Source organism: Microtus pennsylvanicus, chromosome 1 (assembly GCF_037038515.1).
Source record: "Microtus pennsylvanicus isolate mMicPen1 chromosome 1, mMicPen1.hap1, whole genome shotgun sequence".
Taxonomy (NCBI): Eukaryota; Metazoa; Chordata; class Mammalia; order Rodentia; family Cricetidae; genus Microtus; species Microtus pennsylvanicus.
In genome coordinates, this window is record NC_134579.1 from 67,102,146 (window position 1) to 67,109,203 (window position 7,058).

At 37.5% G+C, this 7,058-nt stretch overlaps 1 pseudogene; it reads right to left on the bottom strand.

The window, feature by feature from the left end:
- Positions 1 to 418: 418 nt before the first annotated feature.
- LOC142842959 (MICOS complex subunit MIC13 pseudogene) lies at positions 419 to 903 on the bottom strand (annotated as a pseudogene).
- Positions 904 to 7,058: the final 6,155 nt, after the last annotated feature.

Below are 7,058 nucleotides of genomic sequence, written 5' to 3' on the forward strand. Positions count from 1 at the left end.
AAATCATTTCAGGGACCTCAACCACCTCCTAACACTGGCTCCATGAAGACACCTATACTGATGAACGGTTAGCTACGATCAGCAGCAAGGTCCAAACGCCATGAACAGACATTCAGAATCAATTCTTTATGTTAGGAAGCTCTTGATGGCTTTGCTTAGGATAAGGACAGTAAACAACAATTCGTGGTATTTGCTTAAAATAAAGACTTATTCTAAAATGTGGCATGAATAATTTTTTTTAATCTTGTTGAGAGATCTGACAACAAGATTATGGAGTTGGGGAAATAAAATCTCAGAGAAAGGTAAGGTAGAAAGGCAAAATGGCTTGACAACCCTAGAATCTCCTAACAATTTAGGGGCATGCAGTTCATCCACCCAATTATCTACTTTCAAGCAATTAATGTTATTATTACTACTACTAATAATTATTTCCAAGTCCTTGATTGGACCAGCAAGATCGGAAACTGCTCCCACTGTGGTCGTGTCTATGGCATCCTGGTCTTGCTCTCCCCTCCTGCTGCCCTATAATGCTGGGTCCGTTAGCATGTGCTACCTGCTGTGTGTTTTTCACGTATTCTCAACCCTCCTTAGAATATTCTGGGGCCTTGGTGGGGCTATGGACAAAGTTGTCATGAAAGAAATGATGTCTGAGTTCCAGGAGTTACGGAAGTTCGGAAAGTGAGTACCTTTGCAGGGGCTGAGAGCTGTGGCAACTCCAGATCTGTTAACTGAACTTGTGCATTGCTGTTAGCACCACCTCCTCAGCCTTCCTTAGGGCAGCCTCACTCTTGTCACTGGACCGCAGCAGCTCCTGGTCATAAACAAGGTGCACTGCTCCCACCCCTACCCCCTCGCCACTCTTTTGATGAGGAACCTCATCAGCCGCCACACTCAAGCCACCATAATGGATCTCTTTGCCCCCCCCCCCCCCCCCGCAAGGACATGCAATTTTGAAGAAATTATTTTTGAGAGAAACAAACAGTATGGAGCTTATTTAGAAAGAAAAGACGGGGTATGAAGTTGTGAGAACTGGAACAGGGAAGGAAATGAAGGGCCAGATGGACACGTAGTGCAAGGTTATTACACAGATTACTGGACAACTGGCTATTTTCCCTCGGGGCTGCTTCAATTTTTAAGAAGCAAATAAAGTAAACTGTGTTTCATTATTATTTATTTATTTGATCAAACTAGGTTAAAGGAAGACAAATGAAAATTGCAGTAGAGTGTAAAAGCAGGTGCTGCGAAAGGCTTTTAGAGGAAGGCGGGCTATGATGGCTTTCTTTAAAAAATAGATACAAAACTTCTGTGTTTGTAGATGTTTCAGTCCACCCACCTACACCTATTCAGAAACATCTGTTTTCTTATAAAATGGAAACTAAAAAAAAAATTAAAATCCTGGCTAATAATAACATATGGTGAGCAGGAAACTTGTTTATTTCCTTTTCTTTTTTCCTAGGCTAAAAACAGCAATTTTTAGAATATGCGTTAAGTACGTAGGCTCAGGTACGTACATATGAATCTCTTTTACTGTGCTTTGAATTCCTGATAACTCTGTATATGCTACCATGGTCAATAGATCAATAGGTTCTTACAGCTTATTGATATGTGTTTATTTTTATTATTTTACTTAGGGATTTATTTCATTAAATTTTCACATATGTACAATAAATTTTACTTTATCCAAATCTACTGGAGCTGAATTATTTCTGTTAGGTACGCAGTAGCCCTAACAAATCTGAAGAAACTGCTATCGAGATCACAACAGCGAATCTAGAAAAGAGTGGCTGGCTCATATGACAACGAAGCTGACCGAAGAAACAAAGGAAGGAATCAGACTAATTCACACCTGAAGGTACCCTATTCCAAGTAAGCTAATAACGTCACCAAAGACTATGACACAAAACTATGCGTAGATGCCACAACTATGCAGTTTGATTGGTTGTGGTTTTCTGTTGCTAAGGGAAGTCTCCTTGATGAGGGATGAAAAATACACTTATCTGTAAGTATAAGGAGAAATATTTACAGAATGTTGTTAGGGATAATGATCTTTTAGTAAGTTAGTGGTTCCCAATGACCATGGCTTTACTAGCACTGGGTAGTTAGTTAGGCATCCAGTATCAGGCATGGTTGTCCTCTTGTTGAGCAGGTCTTAAGTCCAATTAGAGAAATGCTGGTTATTGCCAATGTATTTATGACATGGCTACACCTTAGGGTAACTGTGTCATGCTGGTCATTGATGTGGTTCATGGCATCACAGCTAAGTGGGACTGTTGGTTGCTTCCCACCTTTAAGTTCACCCTTGTACCAACAACATAACTTCATAGTTAGAAGTTTTCAAATAAAGAAATGTACCTGTGAGACAGTGTAAATGATCCTATAGTGCCCTGTGTCTAGAGTATATTTTAAAGAAACTTATCTTTTAATCTACCTTTCTTAAAAGAACTGACAGGTGTCCATCAATAGAACCCATAGCTCCTGGGGACATATCAACTTGAAGAATTTTATCTTCTTTAATTTGTCTTCTATCACATAGTCCTAAATTCATTTTCCTAGACTTGATCAGTTTTCTGTTTGGATCCATTTACCTTTAAACATAATATTTCAGTCATTTGACATCTGTACCTCCAAAAGATAAAAGACCAACTGATGAAGCTAAAAGCAAACCAAACAAAAAAAAAAAACTTAGCTTGAAATTTTCAATAGTTTACAAGACAAAGTATGTGGTGAAGTAAGCAAAGGGAGACAGATTTGCAAATTCTCAAAAAAAATGATTTCAGTGGCCTGAAGACACATAGATTTTCTTTTTCTATTTTCATTGGGTATATTTTGAAATGTCTTATAGGAGAGTGCTTTATTATAAAAAAGAAAAAGAAAAAACTTATTCTAGAGATATAGAGACCAATTTAAAATTTAAAAGATTTAACAGTAGTTAGGTAGATGATGATTAAATTCCTATATGCAAACCATAACATTGTTATGGAATAGAATAATCATTTAAGTATATAAAGATATGTTGCATTGGTTTATGCTGCATTTGTTTAACTATATAAAGTGTGTTGCTATTTCACATTGCCTGCCTAAGTTACCTGACTGATCTAATAAAAAGCTGAAGGGCCAATAGCTAGGCAGAGGAGTGATAGGTGTGGCTGAAGGACAGAGAGAAAGAGGGAGCCAGTCAGGGGCCAGCCAGTCGTGGCCAGCCCAACATGGAGGAAGCAGGAAACAGAATGGTCAGTACACAGATGAGGAAACAAGCGTGGGGCAGCACATAGATTAATAGAAATGGGTTAATTTAATTTTTAAAATAAAAGTCTAGCTAGAAACAAACCTAGCTAAGGCCAAGCATTTATAATTAGTAATAAGTCTCCATGTTATGATTTGTTGGCTGGCCATCCAAGAAAGACTACTACATAAAATAAAGTAAAATATATTGCAGTAAAAGAAAATAAATACCATGAATCTTATGCTTCAACATTCATATTTATTGTCTATGTCTAAATTGCTTTAAGGGAAACTATTACCTTGCATTCTACCTAAAATAATAAATTCACAGACTAAGGAGATGTCTCTGCAGTTCAAAGACTTGCCAGGCAACCAGGAGAGCTACCATTTGGATCCTGAGAACCCATATCAGAACTGGGTGGGCATGGTAGTCTGCCTTTAATCCTAACTTTGGATGGTTGAGGCTAGGAAACCCTAGGGTAAGATGACTGGTGACCACTAGCTTGATTGAGAGACCCAGCCCTTGAGAGAATTTTCCCAAATCACCCTGAGACCTGAACACATATAGATGCACATGTATTTGTGCCTGCACACACATGAGGACTCACACATACTACATGTGTCTGCACCTATACTTACATGCACATCACACACAAATTGAAGTAATAAATCTAAACCTAGAGTTTAAGAAAAATACTCTAATGATCAAGGGTAATTAATTGGGATATTTAAAATATAATTAAAGATTAGAACATCTACATCTAATAAAACTTTTCACAGGTGTCAATAAAGCTATTTTTCTATAAAATAATAGGCACTAATGGTTATGCCAAATCATGAATGGTTCACTCAGGTGATGTCTTAGGAAAATTCTGAACACGTTGTAAGCTCAATAAATTACTATGCTCATTTCTAGAGATTTTACTTATGGATGAGTTATACAAAATCTGGTCATTAAAAGCAGAAATGTGCTTGGGTTTCCAGACTTGTGTGACACTTGGGTTTGGGATTTTCTCTCCAAATTTAACACATAACTGATCTATTCAATAGTAAATATGACCAGTGCTTTCAAATGGAAGCTGGTCTTCAATCTGGAGAAATGTCTCTCTGACTGGAATTATATACACAGTTCGCATTTTCTGCTATACTGTTCAGGATAAGACCACCAAAGCATGGGAATCTAAGCTCTAACTAACAACAGTCACCCTTGTGATTAACACGCTACAGCTCATCAGCATCCACCGAATAGTTTGACTTTCACAAACGGCCTCTTGTTAATCTATTTATTGAGGTCCTTCACTGTAGAAAAATATCTAAAGCTGTATAAGAATTTCGGAAGCAACTCTGAGGAAGACAAAAAGGTTTTGGTATATATACTACAGAAGGCCTACGCACAAGATCTTGGGAAGGTAGAATTCAATCATCTTGAGACTGAAGTAGTCCTGTCTGTGAAAGGTTACAGCTTCGTTAAACTGGAAAACACCCTAAAAAACATAGCACCTGGTTTTGGTTTGAACTCTCTTCCTCCTTACAGCACATAGGTGGTACTCCAGGATATTCTGCTCTCATGGTTTTCCTGTTGCTCATATTGTTTGTCTTTCAGTTTCATTTATTAGTTCCCCTTTGTTTCAGTTCCCCTGTGACCTTTGTCCCTGCATTCTTTTCTAGATGCACACATAGTATTGGGGATTTTGCGGTTGTTTGTTTATTTCATCACATTTTATTTTATGGCTTTTTTATAATTTATTGTTTTTAATTGAGCTAAACATTTTCTCCCACTACCCTCCCTGCCTCTCTTCTCCCCTTTCCCCCTCCTCCCTGCCCCCCCCCCCATGCTCCCAATTTACTCAGAAGATCTTGTCTTTTCCTCACTCTTGGGCATAGACCCAAAGGATGCTCCCACAAGGACATGTGCTCAACTATGTTTACAGGAGCATTATTTGTAATAGCCAGAACCTGAAAACACCCTAGAGGCCCTCAATTCAAGAATGAATGAGGAAAATGTGGTGCATTTACACGATGGAGTAGTACTCAGCGGTAAAAATTAATGACATCTTGAAATTTGCAGGCAAATGGACAGAACTAGAAAAAACTATCCTGAGTGAGGTAAGCCAGACAAATATAATATGTATTCACTCATCAATGGCTTTTAGATATAAAACAAAAAAAACAGCCTACAGTCAACAATCTCAGAGAACCTAGACAACCAAGAGGACCCTAAGAGACAAATACATAGATCTGCGTAGAAAGAATGTTATGTTTATATGTAAAATACTTGGCTTCCTAAAATATTCAGAAATTATATATATATATATGTGTGTGTGTGTGTGTGTGTGTGTGTATGTGTGTATATACATAAATTTGGTAATAAACATAAAATGTGGAATGCATATGTTAAATAAAATATATGATATTGATTCTCATAAAGTTACAGTCTGGTTAATAAACAAGCAATTTTTCTTTAATCTTATGTTCTCTCTATATAAATCTAAAACACTATTCATTTTAAAGCACCTACATAATGTTCTCATTTAATGATGCTGCATAATTTTTCAAAAATTTAATCCTTAGTCAATGACCATTTTTCATTTATTTTTTCATTTTTCTATTAATTAAAATGTTTTCACGGATAATCCTGTATTTTTATAGAATACATTCTATTTGCTATCACTCTCCGTGGTCTTATATCTCCTCCAACTCCAGTTGTCTGCCCTTCTCACTACAGGTCCATTTATCACATTCATATTTTGTTTTGTAACAAAGATATTTTTAACCAGGACCATCTGTGTGACCATAGGTTTGGAATTATTCATTTGAGCCTGGTGAGATTACTATTGGGTACATGACTGAAAACAATGATTGCCTCCTGCCAAATATATCTCTGGCCAATATTTCAGTAGAGAGGGATAGAGCCTCAGTAGTTTCCAACAGGGTTCTTGATGGACTGTGGACAGACACAGTCTTATATATACCCAGCGCAGGAAACCACAGTTGCTATGAGATCATGTTTGCAATTGCTGTATATACACCACAGGAAACGTTTTTCAACCCTTCTCTCTATCTTCTGTTTTGTACACTCCTTCTGCTTTCTTATCAGTATTCCGTTAGAAGGTATGATATAAAGGTCCTGTTTAGAGTTTAATACTCAGCTATCACTTTTTCCAAGAACCTTGATCAGCCATACGTCTCTTCATTCTTTGCCATTAACTACAAAGACAAGCTTCTCTGATTAAGAAAAAGTATAGCATTTGTCTATGGGCATAATTATAAGTAGTTACAATACATATTTGTGCTGTTACAATGTATCTAAACAGAAGTAAGTGATCTCATAGGACCTATGAGCTCTCCATTTATAGGGTTTAACTAGGTTACAGTATCAAGTGTGTATTATCTCTTGTAAAGCTGGCCACAAAGCCAGGCTGATGGTGGTTGGTTAACCTCAGAACATTCTTTCCATTACTGCTCCAGCAGCCTGTCTTGCCTGTCATGTTGACCTTGAGTTAATAAAAGTTCCTAGTTATTCAAGCCTGTTGGTTCCTTCTCTCTCTCTGATGTGGGATTTCCCTCTGTATGCTGTTATTAACATTAATAAATAAAGGAACTATTCGGGCCTATAGCAGAGATACAGGGGAACAGAGCTAGGTGGGGAAAACTAAGCTGAATGCTGGGAGAAAGAAGGTGGAGTCAGAGAAGCCATGTAGCCCCCCTGGAGATAGACAGAACATTAGCCAGTAAGCCACAGCCACGTGGCAATATACAGATTAATAGAAATGGATTAAATTAATATGTAAGAGCTATCCAATAAGAAGATAAAGCCTAGTGGGCCAAGCAGTGTG